Source organism: Gymnogyps californianus, chromosome Z (assembly GCF_018139145.2).
Source record: "Gymnogyps californianus isolate 813 chromosome Z, ASM1813914v2, whole genome shotgun sequence".
Classification (NCBI taxonomy): domain Eukaryota; kingdom Metazoa; phylum Chordata; class Aves; order Accipitriformes; family Cathartidae; genus Gymnogyps; species Gymnogyps californianus.
In genome coordinates, this window is record NC_059500.1 from 67,619,822 (window position 1) to 67,644,747 (window position 24,926).

At 36.9% G+C, this 24,926-nt stretch overlaps 1 protein-coding gene across 1 annotated transcript in view; it reads left to right on the forward strand.

Annotated features, from left to right (window-relative positions):
* HCN1 (hyperpolarization activated cyclic nucleotide gated potassium channel 1) overlaps nucleotides 1-24,926 on the forward strand; it is a 202,643-nt gene that overhangs the window by 134,835 nt on the left and 42,882 nt on the right. The window lies entirely within an intron of this gene.

Below are 24,926 nucleotides of genomic sequence, written 5' to 3' on the forward strand. Positions count from 1 at the left end.
AAATGTCACCATCCACCTGAAACCTCATCTTAATCATTATCCTCAGACTTTGCTGGCTGCAGCATGATATCACAATGTTTTGAGCATCAGAAATATAGTGCATGTGTAAAGATATTCATGTATTTTAAACTGTGTTGAGTAAAGCCAGTTTCATTTGTGTTTTTGGTGTAAATTAAAACCTAGCAGCAGTCAAGTGGTATTGCATTTCTCATGTTTTCACATAACAGCAAACAAAGCTTTTTTTTCCCCTCTGTTTTTTACGCACAGACTTTGTTAAACATTAGCATAGAAATTTCTGGCATTTTTCAGTTCCTGCAGTTCTCAACATTTTCATTCTTCTTTTTGTTTTTACTTCTTATTTGTTTCCTGACATCAGAGGCAAAAGCATAGCATGGCATTGACAATCAGGAATGAAAGAAATAAGCCAGAAATCGTGTGTTTCTATGCTTTAGAAAAATGTTTCTCTTTTTCTGGCAGCCGTTTGTATGCCAGTTATTACGGGCTAGAGCTAAAGGATGTCTTAATTAAAGAATTTTTTTCTGCTGATTTCTGAGACTCTGAAATCGTATGTATGTTATCAGCTATAACAACTATACTGACATGTTTGTGTATTCTTGCCCATTGCTTTATCATAGTTTAATCATACATTTTGAAATAAATCTTTGATTATAGCCTAAGAATTACAAGCCATTACTATATACTGCTAATGGATATTGTATATTTTTCTTTACTCTACAAACTAGATAAATGGGTACTTCAAAGACCAGTTTGTGATACCCATTTTGTCAGCGTATTTTCTAAATTATTGGCAGATAAAAATAGCTTATATTTCACTTAACTGAGACTTGAGAAAAAGGTAAATCAAATCTCCAGCCATAGGTTTCAAAGTTTTAATATATATACTGCAATATCTATTTTTACCTAGTGCATTGCTTTTTTTTCTCCTGGAATTAAAAAATTGGAAAAATCAGGACACCGTGACTTGTTTTGATTTTTTGGGCTTAAATGCTAGGATCAGCTTCTTTTTTTAGTCTTACATATATAGGATTGTGTATTTCTTGGCTCCATTGTTTTCTTTATAAGAGTTACAGAAAATAAGGTAATTAACATGAATTGCTAGGCAACATAGAATGATAGCAGAGATGAAGAAAGAGTTTGTTCTTTGGTTCTTCTCTGAGTAACATCATGCCAAAATCTTATGCCTCTGGTTTTTTTGACTGATTTTTTCTGCTATAGCTAAATTAATATTTCATAAATGTATCTGTGGAATGCAACTAATGGAAGGAGAGTTCTGGTCCTTCTCACTCTGAAAGCAGCTAGAAGTGACATATTTGCTGAAATCACCATATCTTCCTCATTCACATCTTCCCAAAGCTCAGGGTATGCATAACGAGAACAGGTATAATTTAAAATGGAAGAAATAAACACAGGAAGACAAGAGAGAGCTTTCATTAAGCCAAATACGTCAAACACCATCGAAGAGCACCAGCTAAGTATTTGACCTGTGCCAAGCATCGCATGCTGAGAGAAATCAAAGTATGGTAAGAAAGCAAATATTGCTCCATGTTTACTGTTATGGGCCAAAGACATCATTTATCAGAGGAAATTAACAGTGATTATAAACTGTCAAATGTAGAAGGTGGACAATAAAATCACATACCAAGAAATGCTACAAAAAAGGACGCATTGGTACATTCTGGTCACTTTGAGGAAGTTCAGATGTTTTTCTGCTGAAGTGAGTGGAACTGTTCTCAGAGAAAAAATGCTTCTCAGATTGAATACATACATCAGATGTTGGTATCAATGCATGAAGGGCCAATACTTGACAAAGGAGAAAGACATGTCCAAGCCAGGTATACTCAATCCATATTCCCTTTTCAGTAAGAAAGTCTGACAGACCATCCTACCTTATAAGAGGACTGAATAAATCAATAAATCAATGGCATCTTAGCACTCTCCTTCCTGTCTTTGGTATAAGTCAAAGATGAATGCAGTAGTAAATAAAGGTAATATCTTAAGTGATAACACCTTTGACATTTTCTAGTATCTAGGAAGTCACCACATCTCAAAGATGTTTGCGTTTGCAAAGGCAACATTTATTTGAAAGAACCAGAAATGCATATGCAGAACTTGTTACCAAACTAGCGTGAAACAAAGCAGCCAAATGAACAGTCACTTGACAAGGAGGTGAAGATCATTAGTTAAATATTTCTTCCTTTAGATGTTGGCAGTTTTTAATAGGAAGATGTTCACCTACTGCTGTGGACGTCATTGAATAATCTTGATTGAAGACAGATTAATATTTCCTCTGTTCCAGTCTGCCATGGACATAAAATATCCAGAAACAAAGTCACAACAAGCTAATAGAGACAAGATATGTAGTGGCATACAGATTGTCTCATAGCATGAAGATTTTACATTGGTTTGATAAAATGACAGCTATTAGGTCTATTTTCATTATGCTATCATCTTGTATATTTTGATTTTTCTCTATTGGTAAGCAACTCAAACAACCGCACAAGGTTTCAAAAATAGAAAAAACAATCAAAGCAATTTTACTAATTGCAAGTAGTAAAGAGGCATAACATATGTTTAATTCAACCACATCCATGTCATAGGAAATGGAAAAAAATGACAACTATCTCCATATAGTGGATGCTATCCCAGTCATGGGAAGATTTGTTAAATCATTATTAAAGCTGTGAAAGAATTCTGGGCTTGACATCAACTTCAAATGTCCCAAAGGACATCTCCTTCTAACCCTATACTCTGCTTTTATCTTATCTCTTAATTTATGGTCTTTTAGTACATCTTCAGTTAAATCAGTATAGTTCAAAGGGAGAAAAGGACCTAAACATTCTTTTCTACAGAGAAAAAGCAGTAATTGCATATAAAGAGAATTTAAAAGCAACTTATTAATTGGCATTGTGTATTTTTACATAGACAGCATAGGGATCTGAAGCACAGATTGCTCATTTTTCATTTCTTAACCATCCAAAGAATTGTTTACAAATGAATAACAAGAGTTAGGGCAGGAGGGCAGCTTTAGATTTTGCAGCACGAGGCCTTGCACCAGCTTTTCGAGTCTGCCCCTCACAGCTCCAGTCTGGATTTCTAATTTGTCCATGTAGTCCATGAGGAGACGCTCGACATGCACTTGCAAGAGGCAGCAAGCTTTCAGGGGCAGCTTTGGGGCAGCAGTGGCCGAAGTTTGTTTCCATTTCCCTTCCTCTCCACGAGGCTGTGGTACATACTCAAGCACCTTGTGCAGTGAGACATCCAAGGTCCTCCCGTCGAAAACTGGGAAGGGGGACCACCTCTTTGTGCTTCTTTCTCTGAGTGGTTATTTTAGGGTGTGGTGGAGTGGCTCTGCCATAGAGTAAATCAAGACTTGGTAGCCACTCATTCAGCCAGCGATGCCTCTGCATTTTCTTGAGAGGAATAGGAGGCAGTTCTTCCATGTTTTCCTAAGTTTCAAGCACTTCGTGGTTAAACTGAAGGTAGAACAAGGCAGATACCAAGTTCTTGGCATGCTTTGGTGCCTAGGAGACTTTTCTGGAAAATCTTAGGTATCTGTAAGTATCTCGTCTGTAAGCATCAGGGACTTACATATTTCCACAGCAGTCTAGGAAATGGCAATTCTGGTCACGATGCAAATGCATAGGAAAGGAAGAGCTATGGCAAACTCAGGACCACATCATTGTTTAACTAGGCTTGTATCAGCTTTTGGTATATATTTTTTTAAACTAAATATAAATATCCATATACATGTAACTGTAAATATAATTTTTTTGTCAGCTTGCCCTTGCTGGAGTCCAGAGTCAGATGAGACAGAGTGAAACACAAAAAGAAGAGTTTCCGTTGCCTACATATTATATACACCACTCGTAAAAATCTTTGAAAATCTAGATGTTCTGGCTTTCTTTGCTTAAACTGGACAGATGTTCAAAATGCAAACTGCAGAACTTGAATTTTAGACACCCAGCTGAACTTGCAATACTGGAGTTTTAGCATGTAATTCCTGGATCTGGTCTAATGTGAGCAGCAAAGTTTCTCATGAAATACCGGTTTCTAAGTTCAGTAGCTTTTCATGGAGTTCACATTTTTTTAAAAAAGGGACTTCTTGCTTTTCTGATGCTGCTAGTGGTTTTTAGAAAGCCTGAAAATAGTGTAATACGAAAATGTTCTGTGACTGGTCTCAACTCCTTCTCTTTACTTAACAATAGTCCGTTTTCACTTATACAGCATAATTTTAGCAATAGGTCATGTCATGTTCACATTGCTGGAGAAGGTGAGCCACTTGGCAGATAAATCTTATCTTTTCTGTGCAGTTGTGCTACAGTATACATGCCACCCCAAAGGAATTACTTATTTTGGAGAATGAGGGATGGTTTACCTTATCCTGTAGTTATATCTAATTGCAAGGAAAAAAAAAAGGGAAATGAAGCAAAATCTTGTCACTAACTATCAGCCTGTAGTTTTGCAAGTTTTTATAAAAATCTGATCAGCTTGCACAGATATATATCCTATTTAGCTTTACCACAGTGTGATATTTTAAATAATAAACAATATTTGAAGTGTGTTATGAATGATCAGGTACAAGAGTTGCTAGAAGTTTTGTACCGTCTCAGACTTTTGGGACTGAGTATTGACTGTGCCAAAAGCATTATAGTCATCGTAGCATTGCAAAGTAGAAAATGCATTGTTCCCTAAATATTTAGGCATAACTGAGAGTCATTGCCTGAGACAGTATCTGTGGATTGTTTCTGGTAGTTGTAATTCTTGGTTTTGTGATTTTATTTGGAAGTCCAGGGTGTCTTATAGTTAGAAAATGGTCTGTAAGTCTTGACTTTTGGATTATTTCTGAATCATCTTATCATCTTATGCTGTTTTGGCAAACATCAGGTGACAGGCTGCTAAATGGATAGATGTAGTCTTCCTGTCTTCTGTGAGCCTTATTGATCGTTGTAGAAAGCACTGAGATTTCTTAGAATAAAGCAAGTTATTAAAAGATATTTGGTATAACTGAATTACAAAACATTCTGAGGGGAAAAAACACATAGCTGCAGCTCAGAAAAAAACTTTTCAGATATTCTGTTTCACAGGGTGCATACTGTTATTTAAAAGAACATACACAAAAAAGAACTTGTAGGTATGTTAATTCTTTTATTTGTTTGCATTCTTTTAAATATTTTGATGCATAATTAAGACCATCGTGAGCTCAACCCTCTGACATATAAATGAATATGTACATACAGCCACGAGAGCCAGTGTGGGCTGCACAGACAGAGACTTATTCATTGAACATGGAAATATTTGTTGTGTCAGGATAGGGCCTCTACTGGCATCACTTGCTTTCTCTTTCTGTAAGCTCATCTTTATCAATTTGTGTTTATTATAACTACCTGAATTTTTGCTGCACATAGTTGTGATATTTAATTTGACCTTGATCTTCCCAAGTTTTGAAATGGGAAAGAAAACAGATACTATTGCAACAAGTAAGGACAAAAACTATTCCCCCTCTCCTCCTAATAAAAAATCAGAAGTTACCTTTAATAATACAGCAATAATAAAATAAACATGTTTGTTTCTTTTCAAGTGGAACTGAGTAGTACGCTCGGTTCAAGGGTAAGACTTCAGGAGAGGAATATAAATCAGTCAGAATGTTCTCACTAGACTGCTCTCCTCTTTTGTCCTGCTACTTCATTATTGCATTTCAGCTTCTGGTTATGGTCAATCTTGCTGGGGTAATCGGGCTGGTTATTTTTGCGTTGCATCTCTAAAAAGGCGATTGGTTCCTCCCAGTAGCAGGTACTGTGCGAGCCAAGTGCTCTCCACCCAGCTGCATCATACCTGTGCCAAACTGTAATAGACTCCCACTGCTTCTAAAATGACAGATGGGACTTACTTTGATTTATTGCTGTGTTGTGGGTAATTTACCTATAAAGTGTTCTGCTGTCTTGCATTATGGATTAGGTTTCTAACAGTTTTCCATATGAAATTGCAGAGCAAGCTCATTACAGTTTCAGCCATGTTCATGATGACTATATAAAATTAGCTGTGAAGGCATGTAGTTACACCAGAGCCAGATTTTACACACAATCTGCTTTCTTTTCACAGTAATTATCATAGGGTTACGTATTAAATAGATTTTTTTTTTTTAAAAAGGGAAACAAGGAACTAACTTTTGTTTTTCAAAGTCTCTGTTCGAATATAGCACAAATTACCTTTTAGCAAGAGAAAACTCTGTGATTCACACCAGATAGATATAACTGGTAGCAATTATCCCAGTTACACTAGAATGATTGTGCTTGTGTCCTGTATGTGTAGAAGGTAATAGCACTCAATATTATCTAATATATTATCAGTGAGAAAATAATCCTTGCTGTCCAGATTATTTTTTTTTTCCTTTGCCTTGTTAGGGAGGAAGGGAAGAAAGAAGGATTGATTATTTTTATCTTGGCTTTTAAATCATAGTTCTCTCCCAACCTCACCCTGTTTCTTGAGGTTTGAGTAATTAAAGCATGTCTGCCTTGAAAACTTCATAATTTGTATAACTAAGACATGCAATATAGATTTATAAAGGTTTTGGAGTGCAGAGGATAGCAGTAGGACCGAAACCTTTTCTCTGCAAAAGAATGTTTTTAACAGTCCTTTGTATTCTATTGTATGCTAAATTAACAGTTTTATCCAAGTGGTTACTAACCTTGAAAAAATATTGTAACACTAATTCAAGAAACCTCTATTAGAACAGAGACTCAGTAATGAATATGGAAGTATATATAGTAGTTTTTATCTCCGTGTGTTTTCATAAAATGCACTAGACTTACCTTTTCCAGCAGATTTCTGCAACCAAAAAAAAAAAAAAAATCAACAAAACCTTTAGAACACGTTTTTCTAAACATTTTTATTTACTAAAAGCATAATGAAAACAGCTCTTTTCATAAAAATATGCAATGCTATGGGTTTGCATTGTACAGTTTGGAGTTAGGAAAATGTCATTTTCACATAAGCATCTATACGATCCCCTTCTAGACAAAATATTTGTTCATCAGCTGCCATTTATTATGAGCAGTGCTGGATGCCTGTATATATTCAGGCAGAGCTGGCTGAACATATTTCTCCACTGCAGAATTTGAAGTTAATGTAAAAATAATTTTATAAAGTTTTGAAGAAAACACTGGGCAATTTTTAAGTGAAAAGTGAAGGCAAGTCTTTGGGTGTTTCTTATTAGACATTTGATAGGACTGCTAACCAGACTTTAATGGAATTAATTCCCCTAATTAAGATACCTCCCTATCCTTTTTCCTTTTTCAACATTATTTCTTTTTTTGGCATAGGCCTTTCTTTTGCCCTGACTTTGTAGAGAACGTAAGCAAGTGAGAGGAGCAGGCGATCACCTGGCAGGAGTCTAGCTCTCTCTGTTGCTGCTTCACTCCTGCACAGCATCAGGAGTTTTTCAGCCCTCGTTTGGGCAGCATCAGAAGATGGACATGGCCTCACCTCAGCCAGGAGTACCACTGACACGAGAGGCAGCCCAAAAGGCTAACGCAAAGGAAAATTGAGGCAGAGAGCCCCAAAAGATGACTGATCAGTGTAACAGAGGTAGTGGAAAAGCATCTGTGACTTTTTCCTATGGTATGCCTGCGAGGAAAAAAGCAGCTGGAAGTAGCAGGAGCCAAAGGATATGTGAAGTGGGAGGCAAGGAGGGATGAAGAGAGGAAAGAACTGGGACTGCACCGGGGGTAGAGGCTGTCGGCTTGTTTTAGGGAAGAACTGTGATAGACACAGGAACATATGAGGGATTTGTTGACGGCCCTTGAATTCATCTGCTGAGAAGAGCCTCCCGTTGGGCAGTACATGACCTTATCTGGAAGACATTAGGAAATGGTTTGGCGTGCCCTTTGATTTTTGGGCAAAGGGATAGAGATGAGCCTTTTATTTCCACCTGCATTTCCCCCACTTACTTTCAGCATCAGCAGCTTCTATAAGTGGACAGTGCAAATAAAATAACAGAAGAGACCCAAAGTGAGAATGATCAATGGTAATAATTACCTGGACACCATCTCACATCACCCGGTAAGCCAGCCATGAGGTTTTGGGTTGTATGGGCAGAGACAGCATAGCAGCTGATAATCCCTGCTCCGTCAGGTGCACCTGTAAGGCAGACAACAGTATTTACTGTTCAAACAGTTTTGCTAGAAAAAAATTCTGAAAGGAAGTAAATGAACTAATATAAAAAGGGAAAAAGATTAAAAACTCTAATGGACTACATTGGGCCATTGATTTTAAAGCAAAACTATAAAAATCAGTGAGTAACTCTGAAAAGCAATGGTACAATAAGACCACTAGTATATGTAACTCAGTAAATGAAAACATAGTTCTTTATTGCTGAAAGATTGTGTTTTAAATTTCTGTTTGCAAAATATTTAAGAAACTGTCTCTTGCTCTGTAAGAGTTCATGATTTGGGGAAGACAGCAAAGAACAGTGTAACCTTGCCAAACAGTGCCAAACCCAGAAATTATTTGGGACAAACATAAACCTTCACTCTTTCTTGTTTTTACCTCAGCTTTATTTTCTTTCATAGTTTCTCAGTCTACCAATCTTCCCCCCAATCCCTATGCCTGTGTCCAAGGCAGTCTCTGCATCTGGCAGAGAACATTTGTCCTCTTTTTCCTAAAAACTCTCCACAGAAACTGTTTTTTGTGGGGTTTAGAGAAGACGGGAACCTCATCTAAACCTTCCACCAGTCTTGCCATGGCAGGAAAAGAAAGCTTTCATTTTCTGAAGGATGCTGTGCCACTTGCGCCAACAAAGTGAGAGCTTCCCGAGGGAGGGTGCAGTGGTGTAATTACATAGAATAATGTGACAAAGCAGGAAAAAGGAGAAAAAAGTGAATAATGAAAGCATTGTACTGTGGCATATCCATTAATATTAGGTGTATGCCCCATTGCATGTGACATTTAAATTTTTATTACAGTTATGAACAAAGTAGGGAACAATCCTGTGGCAGGCTGAGAAAATGAGCTGTCTCTGTCTGCAGCGCCTGAAGGCAATTCCTCAGTGGGGTGGCCTGGGTTACTATGCCACACCAGGGCTAAAGGCACAAAATGGCTCAAAACAGAGTTTAACTTTATAATTTACATTATATGCAACTTCTTACATACTTTCCCTGGGTGGCAGAGAGGGCTTCTGCGCTGGCCATCAATTTGAGAAAATGTTAGTATCAGATGTGAAAACAGAAGGAAACACCAGCTTATACTTGACATGGCTGCTGCTTTAGCCCTTAAAATCATTAGGTTACCATAAGTAGTTGTCATTTATAGCGAAATTCTTACATAACACCGAAGTTTTAGCCGAATCAATATTCTGTTTCTGTAGTTCTCAGGAACTAGCATCGTAGAGCCCGTGTGCTATATTTGATTATGACTACTCAACATGGTATTTCACTGTCTATGCAGCTTTAAAATATATTGATTTGTTGTGAAGACGTTCAAAATTCTTCTGACTCTTTTCACATTCAGTTGAGAAACAAAATACAAATGAAAAACCTTTCCTTGCCTTAGCAGCTTGCTACCTGTGTTTTTCACATAGCCTGTGTGTTGCTTTCTCTATAGGGCATGCACTACTGTTCTCTTGGGAAGGTTTCCCTACAATTTCATGGCCATCGCACAAAACTTTGTGGTCTAGACTACATCCCTCTTGAAGACTGAGAAGGGGCCTGGTGATCTTTTATTTATCTATTGCACGCTTAAAAAACAAGCCACTTTCAAAACAAAACAAAACAAAACTTCTTTTAAACAAAACCACTTTGCATTGCCCACCTGTAAGGACCCTCCTTGGCAGGGCTGCGCAGGTGCCAGGTCGGCTTTACCAGGCGTCCTGCACTGCAGCCTTTCGATGGGATGCCGTTGTCAGTGCTGGTAATGGTGTTTAGAGCACTAGTTCAGAATAAAAGTGGACTTATTGATGACACATGTGAAACAATAGCCGTTGGACACAATCATACTCACAGCCAGTGGTACTATAGTGCAAATTGCTTCTCTTGCCATGGAAACAAAGGCTCCTTTATACTACTCTAAAACTAAGGTAAATTTTGCTAAAATTTCAGATGCTGAGCAGAGTGCTCCTAAAAATACTTGAGATGGGAAGAAGTAGATATTTATTTTATAAATCTGATTTCTGTTAAGTCAAAGACAATGTATGTAATCCTTAGGTCTTTTTAAATTAGAATTGTTTATAGAATTTTTTAAGAACCCTTTGCTAGCCTTTGACTTATGCTTTTCTCATAGCATTTTAGAGATGTTTTGCCCGCTTCTCCAATGCTCTCTATATTTCTCCTTCTTGTTATGGAAGAAGGAAAAAAAGAAAATAAAGGTATTATTTGGCAGAAGTTCCATTATTTCTCTTTAGCAGTTACAGCTTTGTGACTTTACCTTTGGATGAACCGAGCTATATTGAGTAAAACACTATCCCTGAGTGTTTCTGCAGAAATCATCAGCACAGAAACACAATGTCATCATTTGTCTGAGAGTTAAATCTCCATAGAGATGTGGGAAGTAATCCACTGTTACTAAGAACTTTTTGTCTGTCTTTTTGGAGAATAAAAAATAAGACTTACTCTTTATGTAAGATTTGATGCATTTAGGTGATTGAAAGGTTGGTGCACTGAACTATTTCTTTCTTCACAACCAGAAATATCACAAAGATTGTTAGTCTATTTGTTTGAAGAAAGCTATAAATTGCCTTAAAATATGTTCTTTGCAGAATGTGCTCCATTGGCTTTTCTATCCTTGATAGGCTCTCTAGCTTTCTTATTTCTCATTTTTATTCTAATTAAAGAATTATCTTTAAGTCTTATTAAAACTTAGTAAGTTTTTTCTGTACCTGGTGAATAAGTTCCATTAATTCCGGAATACAAGAGGATACATCCTGTTGCTCACAGGTGTTCCTCTGGAACCGTCAGGTCTGTAATGATGCTTTTCAAGGGAGTACAAAAGGTTGCTTGGAGTATTGCTTTACTGCCATGGCTGTCATTTATCAGAGAAGTGTCCAGATGCCATAAATTCATTTCCCTAAGGATGTCTCTGAAGTGTTTATACTTCAAGACTAGATAAAGACAAGGTAGGAAGAAAAAGAAGAGAAGACTACAGATATTTTGTAAGAATGAATGAAACACAACATGAAGAAGAAGGATGCATGAAGAAGAGGAGCAGTTTGTTGGACTGTTGCAGTTGTTGCTGCAGAAGGCTCAGAATAGTGAATATTGTGTGATAGTCTGTTAACCTCAGTGATTCAGGTGAAGCTGGAGACTTGAACAGTCTGACAAGTAATTTTAGATTATCTAAAAAAATAAATTATAATCTCCAAGTCTCCTTTATAAGTGGAAGGGCTCTTTGCATCATGCAGTAACAAGCTGTATGCTCAAATAAAATACGCAAGAAGGTTTCAGACTGTGTGTGTTAAACAATAGATCATAAAGTAATAATAGCATTAAGGAGGTTACCTGCTCAGAGCAGAGGTTTTCTGGTCTCCTCTAAGTTCCTGCGGTTTTTAGAAAAAATCTTAGTACTACAGCTGTCTGACACTGACTCGGGTGTTTACATGTGAAACGCCTGCAAGGAGGTGAATTAATTGCAGCCAGGGGCCCTGTGCAGACTCTTCTTTCCCACAAGAAGCATCTGCATGGGATGAGTCTTTGTCAGTGTTTCCCACCACCATGATTCTATGTAAGTGATTATACTTTATTGGAAAAGCAAGGTGTAATGTGATCATCTACATCGCTATTTCTATCTCTATGAAGAACAAGAGAACTTTCTGTCTCTCTCTACCTTGATACGTTCTTCAAAGCAGAAAAGACACTAAGAGGTGCCCAGCCTAGAAGAACATCATCATTAGGACACTGCTGTGAAATGAAGGAAGGCCAGTTTCAAGTCTCTGATCAGAGGTCAAGAAAAGAAACATATCCTATAACTGAGCAACTGGACCTTCTTTGTGTACTGAAGAATCTCTTTGTCTCTCCCTTTAGCTTCGGACAGACTTTCCCATGCATGGCAATAAATTTATTGCCATGCAAGTGTCTTTGAAATGGATCCATTTAAAAAGCAAGTTCTTTTTGATGAATTGGCATTTTCCACTAATTAATATAAAAAGAACTGGCAAGCCATAATTAGTTCTTATCAGAGCCAGAATTTCCAGGATCAGCAGCTGTATTGTGCCAGTGTTTCTGTCTTGCTTGTGCTGGTGCTGCTAGTAGCATAGCTGTTGGCACACACCAAGCAGATGTAACAATTACAGCGCTAATAAAACTTTTTTTTTCTTTTCATTACAACTATTAAACAATAGATATAAAGTTACATAATTTCAACCTAATTATACCTTTTTCTATATTTCTTTTCTAAATTACTACTTCAAATTGCTTCTTGAAATAACTGGATTTCTTGCGGGCAAGATGCTAACAACTAAGCGTGCCCATTTAGCTAAAGGCATTGTAGCACATGCCGAATTTAGCATTATGCAATGTTTCTGTATTGCAGGATCAATGGGGTGAGGTGAAGCCCATGCCACAGGAAGCCACTGCTTCTGATAGGCAGACCCAACACGCATCTCTCAAAAAATTTCATTCAAATTAAAATGGAAGATTGACACTTGTCACTCTGTGTTCAGTGTCAGCATCAAAGGTAGCTGCAGCATGCATTCAGTGTCTAGGGACAGATGTCCCCATCACAGGTCCTTGAGCTGCACAAACTGCTGCTCATGCCCAGAACTGAACTGAAGGAGTGACTGAGCAGAGACGAGCTGATCTCCCTCACACCCTGCTTCCCCCAGAGTGCATGTGGGGAATAACTCCTTCTGCCTCCTCTCCTTCCACTCCAGGCACTTCTTTTAATGCATATTCTTTTTTACCGGCACAGGCAAATTGAAAAGAAAAAAATGGAATCTAAAGCATTCAAAAGATAAGGAAAATTGTACGAGATGACTGGATAGGTATTAAATTTCACTTCAAAACTGGCAACTTTAAGGACACCATTACAGCATATCTGATATTTTTAAATAAGCTGTCATCTGTACAGTATTTTTCTCATTAAAAAAGAAAATCATCCTGCCTTAGACTTGATACAGTTTCACCTATAGTAGCATGGAGAAGAGATGCTTTGCTTTTCATGCCTTGGGGCTTTAATAGTTGTTTCATTAAATCAGAGTTCTGTCGTTGCCTCTGTGAAGAGAGGAACTGAGCCTGGTTTTCATGCTCCTTCCCTTCCCTCCCCTTTTTAAAACAGTAAAGAGCAAATTTGCACAAGATAAAGAACAGACCAAGAAAACAAATCCTATTCAGAAAATTCCCTATAACTTAATTAATTTCTCAATTACACTAATTGAAAAGAACAATAATAAGAGATTGTGTATTTTGTGGCAATTGAAAGGAAATGTTTAATTACTGCGTGTAAGTAAAATGACAGCTTAAAGCATTTTTGCAAGCAACAGTACTCTTTGGGGGGTAATTAGTGAAAAATAGATAGTAAACAGATGATAGCTTTTAGGCTAAACAAATCACTTCAGTTCCATCTCATGATAAAGAACTATAAAAGTGAACCTATCATACCATTCAGCAGGAAACTTACTTTTTATTTTAATCTATGGTTGATTAGAAATGTTTTTTTTCTTTCTGTGAAAAGATCTGTATGCTAAGCAGAGTAGCAGTGAAGAAAGCAGATTGTAGAAATATCTCTGGATTCGTAGTGAATTCAGCCATTCAGTGACTGTGGGATGGACAGGTGAGCTTATTACTTTGCCACTACCAAAATAAGATAACCAAATGGTTGATTGGCAGGTTTACTGTTTGGTGTCTTTTCTGAACACAACTAGATCTCTGGTCATTTGAGAACCATCTGTGCTTACTCATTTTTGGTATATGCACTTATCATCACAGATAATCATCCTACAAGTAAATGTTAAGGTTAGTGCTCACTTCAAGTTTGACCAAATATTCGGTTAGAGATTGTCCTTTGGTGCCTCGACAGCCAGATGAAAAGTTCAGCTGGCTCATGAAATAGCCTGCCATTGTAGGCCAGAGGACTACGCATAAATGAGAGGTGTTTGTGAAATGGAAGTCATTGCTTTTTCCAATGTGGTTGGGGGAACACATACGAGAGAGGGACAGGGATTTGAGTCTTGTCCCCATTTGAAACATGGAGATACTTCAACATGCAAAACCTTTCTTTCTTTTCCTAATAATCCCAGTCAAAGCTAGGATGAAAAGGATTTTAAAACAATGAACTGTACAAACACCAGACGTACAGTAACCCTTGCAAGGGGTACAGCAATGTTTCTTGATTCCTGGTTGAATTTCCAGTGGAGGACAAGAGTCTCCTTTGCCCAAGCGCATGGGAACTGGCTGCAGCCCTCTAGTGAGTATGAAGCAGGAGCCTAAAGAGATTATTTTTAATATTAGGACAGAAACAATGAGGCCACTCCTATACAGATGAAAACACTGTTGTCATATGGAAGAGAATGAGCACTTCACATAGCAAATACATAGTAGCAGCAACTGAAGATAATGCTTTTAAATGCTGGGTGAGACTGAATAGAAGTTGAGCTTAAACACTTTAAGAATATTTATCCAGAATTCTTTATAGCTTGGGAAGGTGTTTTTGACCTTTCTCTCCTCCAGTAACCTAAAAACCATTCAGGTCCTCAACCAAGGGTAGTAGGTAAAAGCTTAGACCTGTGCTGTGTTTGCATAACGTGAGGGCCTTGCAGTAATGAGGAATACTCATTAGCGAGGTGGGATTCCCTTACTGTAGAAGACAGCTGATTGGTGATGATGTTCTCCACTCTATTCTAGCTGCTGGTAGCTGAAGCTCCAGGCTAGAGGCGTCAGCACAGCTAATACAGAGCAGCAGACACAGGATATTATTGTTTGGTTCTGTAACTGTGAATTGAGGCACGCAAACAGTTGGTGAATGGATTGTATGACTGACAACAACTGCAGAGAAGAGATAATAGCTTTGGAGACCTTTTGTCACCCAGCTGACAGGTTCATTAAATAGCACCGTTTGCAGTTTGAGACGGAAAAGATGCATGTAACAGTATCCTGCAATATCTACATGCCTGCCCAGAGTCCCACAGTCAAACAATGGCTGGGCCAAAAATAGGAGTTCCCCATCTTTTGTGAGCAGGAATACTGGTTTTACCTCATTTACACCACTGTGTGTCAGGAGTAATGCTTGCAGCTGGTGACACGTTAAGGAGTTAAAGAAGAGAAAAATTCCAGGTTCTTGGAATAAATGTGACAAGAGAAAATTGAATCGAAAATCTGTTAAATAACCATTAATAAATATAAGCTATACAATTCTTCTCATTCCTTTCCCATTAATCTGTAACTTAATGTCTTTTATTATTATTTTAACACAGAACCCACTTACGAAGTTAGACTGGAAGTTCTTACGAAAGGAAAAAAAGTGTAGCCTGTTGTCTATGATTGTCTCATGTTATTCAAATTCTTCCTGGGAGAATCAAGCCTCAGGGATTTTTTTCGGACATTATTTTTATTTATACAGATTAGATTATTCATTCAGCAAACAGAAGCAATATCATGTGATATTTAGACATACAACCACGCAGCTCAGCTAGTGAGTTGCAACTATTGAATACTGGGTTAAGAGATCATTTTAAGAGCTTGTAAACAATCTATTATCTAATTTCTCAAATGACTGAGTGAAAAAAAGCAAATTAATTTATTATTTCCTATGAGAGGGAGATAGATATCATCAAAAAGGGGAAATGTGCCATATGAAATGACACATTCTTTTTTTGGGGGGGACAACATAGAATTTATACATACCACTTTAATAGCATTGCATAATAGAATATATGGAATTTAATTGAAACAGCTTATAAAATGTTTTAGCAAAGTGGCTGCTTTAAAATACACGATGTTTTCATTCAAAATAGTATATTTAAATGGAATTTATGTATTTTCATTGTGTAATCTTTGCACAGAATTTTGCAAATCTTATCCCTTTAATCTTAAAAAGTCTATTTTGCTGAAAGATTGTTTTTAAAAAGTGATGTTGCTCCTTTTTCATAAGGATAAAAACTATTCCCCTTTATATTCTTTCAGTACTCATTCATTCCACTTGCAGTTATCCTGCTGCTGCAGAATGAAATCTCAACAAATGAAATATAGATATATTGCTTAAAAATTAATTGCCTGTGAATTTTTGGTCAGGTGAAACTTCAGTCTGCATTTTTTAAATTCCTTCATCAATGCAATTTGAGTGATAAGTCAACATTCAGTTGAATACCAAATTTAAGCATAGTAGACATTACAGATATTTCCGTGAATTGTAAACCAGAATGTTATTTTGGTATGTTTCATTTTTAACTAGGAATTGAAGTTTCCTGCATATTTAATAGTTTGTGTAATTCCATGATTATTTGCTTTCCAAGTCCACTTATGCCTTTGAATAATTTTGAGAAAGAGGCAATAAAACCTCTCATGCAGTTAATATGGCAAAGCCTCTCCCCAGCTGTGATTCTTTGCAAATGTGTGATCATTGTTCAGTTCTATCCATGTCCATACAGCTCTCGTTATCTCCAGAGCTATGTATCAGCCCTGCTTGAGGGGGAGGTGGGTATTTTTTAATGCCAAACACACTTTCCACAAAGCCAAATTTTCCACCAAAACCATTAACCTTTCCACACTCCAAGAAAATTATATCCATTTTCCATCAAAAAAATAAAAAAGAACAAAATGCATAATTTTGTTTTAGCTTAAAACATTTTACATTTCATTTTGGATAGCTTCAATGTTAAACTGTATTTGCTTAAACAATCATTGCAAATGCCATCCCTCCTGTTCTGTATCTCAGCACCTCTGTCGAACCTCCCCTCTTTTCCTGAAAGGTTGTCTGCCTGGTACCTCCTGCAGGGAAGTGAGGGGCCTAAACCTCCATGAATAAGCAAATTACTGTCAAACTGAGACAACATTAGGTGTTTAGATGCTTTGAAACAATTCCTTCTCGCCTCTTCCCCTTCCCCCCCCCCCCCCCCCCGAACTATTTCAGAAAGCTTTTCACCCTTTTCTTCACTGGGGGAAAAGAAAAATTCAGTACGTAGAAAATAAAATCTTGTGCTCAGCAAAGTGAAGGACAAGATGAGAGGCAAAGCTCCTCGGTTCCTTCAGCTTGTTTCAAGGCCTTACAGCACAGTAGCACAGAGAAAAAGGATTTTGACATCAATGATGCCTGCTTATATTTTGTGGGAAGTGCAGGAATTACATTTGAACTCCTGAAGTGTAAACCCACTGAACTTTCATAGGGACTAAAAAATGCTGGAAAGTTGTTTCGTAACATTGTAAACTGTGTGTTTATAGAAACACTCTACCAAGAAAAAGCTGTTTGAATAATATGAAAATATTTGGGCTGTGCTTTTTTATTCAACACTTACTTGAAAACCTATTAAGATGAGCTGGTTTTTGAAATGCCATATGCTCTGCCAGGTAAGATAACTGACAGTCACCTGAATCATGGGTCTAGTCAGTACTAAAAGGTTAGACAGGGGAGGAATTTATAATTATATTGCTTTATTAGAATTAAATCCTTTATATGTCAGACAGTTCTGTAGTTTAGTGCCTTTTGTCAGTTGCTATTCAGTGATGTGTTGGCATACTAACTACCCTTCCCTTTGATTCAGAGAGAACCTAATTTATTGACCTTCCAATGCAGAGTACCCATCTGCTTTTTTCCATAAGGAATCTGAAACACAAATATAAAATCCTCATGTGGCATTTGATGACTAAACATTAATCAGTGCCTCACTGTAGCATTCACTTTTTTTTTTTTGATAATCAAATTTATTAAATTTCTTCCTTTAAGTCTAAATTCTAGAAGCACAGTTATAAGAGTGAATGATTGAACTTGAAAGTAATCCTTTAGTATTTTCGTATTTGATTAGATACTATATATATGTGTATCACCAATAGAAAGATTCATATTTTAGAATGTTTAAATAAATTATTATTTAAAAATACATGGTTACAGTTGATGTTTAGCTAATTGGTCAGTGCTAGTCATTTAGACCTCCTCTAGGGTCATGGGGAGAGAGAGATAAGGATGACAAAGGTGAGTTTATTCCATCTATGCAAGACATGAATTTTAGAATGAGATTAATTGCCCCTTGTTATCATTCTCTGGTTATGAGAGAGAGAGTCAGGATAACTGGTTTAAATTAGACACTTGACTTTTAGAAAGCTGAACTAAGGTATCACACTAAAAACTTTCCAATCTTTGTTGTCAGTTCGCATTTTTCAAGACTGTTTAGCACAGAAAGAGAGCAGTCTTAATTTTATAATTCTAAAAGTTTCTATTCAAAGTCCAATTTTGGTGATAGTAAAATTTGCTGCCTTTTGATTTGCTTGATTTTTTGAAAGTAGTAGTAGGTGAAAATTTACAAAGATGAAAATCATTTAAGTATTAGGATGTATAAGAAGTTTCTAGGATCTCTTCTATGTGATACCTGCTATGTAGACCACGTGTCATCTACACAAAAGTGATTTGCTTTAGCGCATGTAGACCTCATCCTGCTCTCACAAGCAAAGCTGGTGTAAGACAGCAATTTTCTTTGCTTTCACCTGTACTACTGCCAGTCCTTCCACCAGTTTGGTTGTGGGCCCATTGCAAGTTTTCCAGATATCAAGCTGGAGCAAGCCTAGTAGAAAAATACCTAAAGGCATGATATTGTCACTAGCCTTGCATAATACCTTCAGGAGTGTGCTGATGAGTTCAATGAAGATATGAAGCTTAGGATGGTATAAAGCTTCAGATGCTAATATTATAGAAAGATCAAGATACTTCATAGACAGAATCAGTTGAGTTTTGAGAGGCAAAGTAATAGGAATAGGATGAAATTCAGAAATTCAGAATACAAGGACTCGGTTACCAGTACAAGCTGCTGCTATAAACTGGAAGATGAGGAGCACAGCAATTGCAAGTGGCAAGGAGAAAATGAGGAATCTGAGTGATGAAGCTGCTCATAGAATGACTGCAAACAACCATTTCAATGCATCTTAGTTTTCCACTAGACGGGAAAGAAATAATAGTATGAACTATGAATCGGTGAGACTTCCTCTAAAATGTTGTGTACAGTTCTAGTAATTGCAGTTGGAGAAAGATGAACTCAAACTAGAATGGATGAAAAAGAAGAGGGCCAGTATGCTGTCTTCTGAACAAAAAGTAGAATAGACTACTTAGATGAGGCTGGGAAGAGACATGACTCCCATCTATAAACACTCCATAGAGAAATACCAAGGGACAGGAGCTTTTGGAGCTGCTAGATAATTTTGTACTAAGCATTAGTTGAGTTAAACTGCATCTGTGTACATTTAGACTGAAATTTAAAATAAGGTTCAGAACTATATATAAGACCAGTGAGCTTCTTGAAACAATATTCTTAAATGATTGATGGAGAGAAAAAGTCCAACTGTTTTTGAGATGGCTTGATTTGTTTATAAGGAGTTACATGATCTGAGGTTTTGCAATAGGAATAAATTCAATAACTCAAGGGACCTATTTTTCCTGAAGTAGTTTAGAAACCAAGCAGAATTGTGATGGTTCTTCGCCTGATGTTCATTATTTGGAAAGGCTTCATCTTGATCAAATTGCCTCCTCTCACCTTTCTGCTCCTTCTCAGTGAGTTAAATCTCCTGCATATTATAATGCTGCTTAGATTCTTCTTTTATACATGGCAGGCAAGCGATTTCAAACCATTATAAGAATACTGATGAATTTATTTCATCTAAATTGTGGGACAGAACTTGCTTAATGCAGCAGAAGGATTTTACAAATGATCTCTGCTTTCTTTTTACATTTGTAATCAGTATACAGGATTTATTTTTTTTACACATCTCACTGAAAAGTTTGTATTTGTAAGGCTGTGGCTTTGACTGGATATAAACCTCCAATAAAGTAAAGTGCTATTTCCTCTTTTTTTTTCTACCCTGTCTATATGTGATTCATTTTACATTAACATCTTATACAGTATGTTAAAAATACAATTAAAATATTTTATTAATGTACTTTAAGGGTCAGGATTTATGGTAAAAGGAAAGAGAACCTGAACATAAACATTTTTACAGATGCTTATAGTTTTTTGGGGGGAACTTTCCTAGACGTAAGGCTCTATTGCCAAGGACAAAATCATTGTACAAAATGCAAAAGCCGTATCGTTCAAGCTGGATTTTCAAGTGAAGACACAGGGACCTAGGTCCTTTGAAAAACTAGTCAGTTATCACTGTTGTTGAGTGCTGACATTTTGGAAAAATCTGACATTGGCACTTGTTCCTGAAAGGTATTCAGGTAGTTCGGGTGTCATGAGGTGCAGGCCCAGGTCCTGTATGCAAATGTCATTAGTTTCATGTTTTTTAACTGATACTGTTCATGTATTTCATATGTTTATATGGATTATTGTATCAAGGACTGAAAGTTGAGCTGTAAAGATTATTAGGACTCTCAGAATTTTTTCAGCTATAAAAGGCAACTTGCTAGTTATGAAATATTATGAGGAAAGGACCTGGCAGGCTCGACTTAGGTACTAAAATATCTTGTGAGAGACCAACATTCAGGTTTCTATTTTACTGGTTTCTTTGGGATATTGCCTGTATTGGGATACTGTCTTAATTTTAAAATATTTTCCCTACTTCAGTTGCAAATATTTATGAAAAAGACCTCACTCCTCTCCTTTCCCTTTTTCCATACCTATTTTTTTAAGGATAACTGTAGTTTCCTAACCAGCTCTACTAAGGACCTCATATGATCGATGTCATGCTACTCACCTTTTGCTGGAGGAACACAGTAGCAGAATTTTGCTACATACAAGGAGCCCATGAATAAGCTAATGGATGAAACAACAAGAAACAGTTATTACTGGATGGTGCTTTGCAGTAAAAATCTGTGAAATATTACTTAACTTTGAAATCCACTTAGCTCTTGCCTATTTCAGCAATTTTATTTGTTTATTTGTGTAGCATTTATGGGCATTTTCATTGCAGTGATGACTATAAAACACTGGGATAGAAATTACTGACATTATGGCAGTGTGATATAGAAATCACATTAATATACATACTAATTTTAGGACAAACAATTCAATATTCATCTTAAAAAAGAGATAGGTGTGGAGTGGTCAGCAACACAGTATTTCTTCCATTCAGTGAGATGTTGAAAAGACCAGGAACACACAGTTGTAACAGGTATGAAAAACAGCATCAGCATTCAAAAATACTGTTTACTTTTATGAAAATATAAGACAACATGTAATGAATTTGAGAGAGAGGAAGAATAAAGTGCAAAAAGAATATATTCTTTGTACAGGCCAAAACCAGTGTAGATGATAGTATAGAAGCACAGCGGGATACAAAAATAGGTATTTGTAATAAAAGCATTTAAAATTGCATCAAGTAGGATCAGAAGGCTTGTAATCTCCATATTTCAGGGTATAAGCCTGCTGATCCAGGGAAAGAAAAAAGATTACAATCTTTTTATTTAATTGCAGTCAGTTACATCATTACACATTAAGAAGTTTTTTAAAGCAGTCTCAAAGTGTTTGATTACTAGAAAACATATTGAGGTTAACTGAACCATGTTTAGGGTTTTATGGAAATAAACTCATGCTTGGGTGTAGTAAGATTAGACAAAACAACAATGTTCTCATTTTAAACATTTTATCTTATCTTTCCTTTGTCTTGCCATGTCTTCATCCAGCACAGGCTGTGCTGAATAGCCTGGATTTCTTTCCTCAGAAGCCTGGAATTGGAGTTAGTTTGCCATTGCCTTTAGAGGCCTCTGACATCCCTTTAGATGTGCACACGTGGAGTCCCTTACTAAATAGTCCTCCCTGGAGAATCAAGTGCTCCTTGGTGTCAGGCAAGAGCAAGGATGGAAAGGCAATTTGAAATTAAAAAAGAAAGTTTTAACATGGTCATTTATATTTTGAGTGTAGTCTGGTGCTTCTCATGCACCATAAGAAAAGACAAAAAAAAAAAAAAGAAAAAGAAATTAAAGTCTGTTTTGAGGAAAGTTGCTGTGGTTCTGAAAGTTATTATTTCACACAGATGTAAGAAAAGCACCAGAGATACTTTTGTGAATGTGGAATTAAGACATCTCTTTTCTGAATAAACCAAAACAAACAAGAAAAAAAAACCAAACAAAAAAACCCCCCAAACCCCCCTGAGCAAACCAAAATTTTCCATCTGGAGGGGAAAAGATACAGGATACAGTGCGATGAGAAGAGTCATTAAAAATTACTCCACTCACATATGAAGATAAAGGTTCATGTGTCAGGTCTGATGGATGACTCAGGATCAGTTACAGCTCTCCTATGATTAGAATACAAAGTTTTGACAAAATTTAACTTCACTGACAATTTTATAAACTTCATATGTAAAACCACACTTAGAAAAATCAGGGGAAGAAGCTACTGAATTTTCATATTTATTCAAGGGATTCACAGTGCTAATGCGTATTTTTAAACCTTTTTGACATGTAATTTTTTCCCAGAAAACAGTTCAGTGCTCTTTATTTGCATTTTTTTCATGAGTAAAAAAACCCAACAAAAATCAGTATGATTATTTAAAAGTGAAAAATATCTCAATTTCTAACCATTATTGATATCTGTGGTACCCACAGAGAAAATATTCTTCAAAATTAACTTGGACAAATTGGTGTTTTATTACACAAAACGAACAAGACCATATTAATTTTGCTCTCTTTGTATCTTCATTTTAGCACACTTTTTTGCAACTGGCATGTGACACACCACAGTGACAACTGATCTGGGAAACCCTCAATATTGACAAAAACATATAGCAGGCTGAAAAAAATGAACTTGCTTTTCTGAGAAATAAAAAAGCAATCATTACTTGCACTGAGGTAGTGAAAGATATCAGTTGCTGAAGAAAAGAATAAGTTAAAAGTTTTGAGGGAACACTTCACGTGAATGCTATGACAGAATGTCAAGACAGGAGTAGTAGTAGTGTGAATGATACAGAATATGAGTCAAAATCACACTGAGAAAGATTAGGAAAAGATTTATTGTGGGGTGATAGTGACAGTATACTGTACACTCACAGGGTCAGATATTTTGACATGGAAAGAGACCTTGATAGTATTTTAGATGGTTAAATATTTCTGGGAATTGTGGTAGACTTTAACTTCCTTGTAGATTTTTTAAAGAAAATGTTGCTAGTATGCAGGTGTCCCTATGACTCTATGTGTTATTAATTTGGAAACATTTTGAGACACACCGATGATAAGCACTACATTCCTACTAGTTTTAGTTTTTCTGTTTCCCTAAAATTCTCATGTGTAAGCATTAACCCTGCTAGAGAAAAGAACTCACTTGTGTGGGAGAAAGCACCTATTCAAATAACAGCACTAATGAAAGGGAGCAGTGTAAATTGCTGGCAAAGCAAATTGCTTTTAGCATGAATGTTCTCTTCTTCAAGGTCATTCTGGTATAAAAGTCCTTTGCAGCTCTCTTGCATTGTACATCTCAATGAATGTATATTTTTTATTAGCAAGGATTACTCTTTATTAGCGTTGCTCAAGCACATTTGTGTGCAAATAAGATTGAGTAGAGGGGTACAGCCCCTGTGCTAGGGAGCATAGTGAAGTCCTTTCCCTGTCCATGTGTGCTATGACATGACACATGTTACGTATCCTTACATGAGGCCACAGCAATGGAGGGCCGGACACAGACATGAAGGGGACATTGTGCAGTGCAGCATCTTCTCCTTGGCTTTGCTGCAGAAAAGCTGGAGCACTGCACAGCAGCTGGGACTGTGTGACCACCTTGGTGAGATATATAAAGCACTGGGCGATCTCATGTCCCTTCTCTCTAAGTAAATCCGTGCCTAGATTAGCTGTAACAGATTAGTAGGGTAATTTTAGAAGCAATACTTTGTTTATGCTAGAGCATGTCTGTCTTCTGGTGACCCAGAACTCGTGATTTAAACCCGCAATGTATGGATAAATTTCTCCATATCAGAACAGAAACCAGTGACGAGCATGCAAATTTCAATCTCACTTCTAAAGGATGGGGGTGAAGAATTCTTGCTTCAGAGGTGCAAAATAGCTGTACAGAGGTTAAATCGGACTTACATATTCATCATAGATTGTTAAATAGTCCATACAAAATTACTTTGCTCTTATTTGTGGAATGCATGTTGTACACGTGGCCTCATCTAATCTTTTGCCACTTTGCAAAGCAAAAACTAATTTCAATTCCAGAGGACGGAGCAGCCATCAATTATACAAGTTAAAGGATATGTGCTGCAGTTCGTAAGGAGTGCACGTACATTATAAATTCATTTACTTGCTCTACAGAGATGCCGATCCTAATTAAGACTTCATTGGCTTCTTCGTTGAAAACAGTTAAAATTGCCTAATTAAGCAGGAAAAAATGCATAAAAAATTAAATTAAGACTCTTTACATAAGTAAACCAAGTTTCTGCCAAGTTTTAACTCACCTATAAGCCTGGGAGGGGTTTTATCCTTCTGTGTCTCAGTGCCTTATCCTCTTCAACTGAGACAGGGATGAGGGGTCTGAGGGGCAAAAGTCTTGGTCAGGTGGTACTTGTCCATTTGTGGTTTAGGCAACTTCTCCATTTTGTGGGTCTCAGATGTATCATGCAGTTTAGTACAGTACAGCTCCGAGTATGTTAGTTCGGGACTTTCTCTTCTGAAAATTATGCTATCCAAAAAGGCTTCTGAAGAAGGGAAGCAAACAAAGCAGAAGACAGGACAGAGGACTAGTAGAAACAAGGAAACCAAATGCACAAGGTAAATGAAGTGAGATCCTCTGAGTCTCCTGGGTCCTGGCATCTCTCTCTTCCCCCACTTTCTATTTCCTGATGCCATGCCTATTT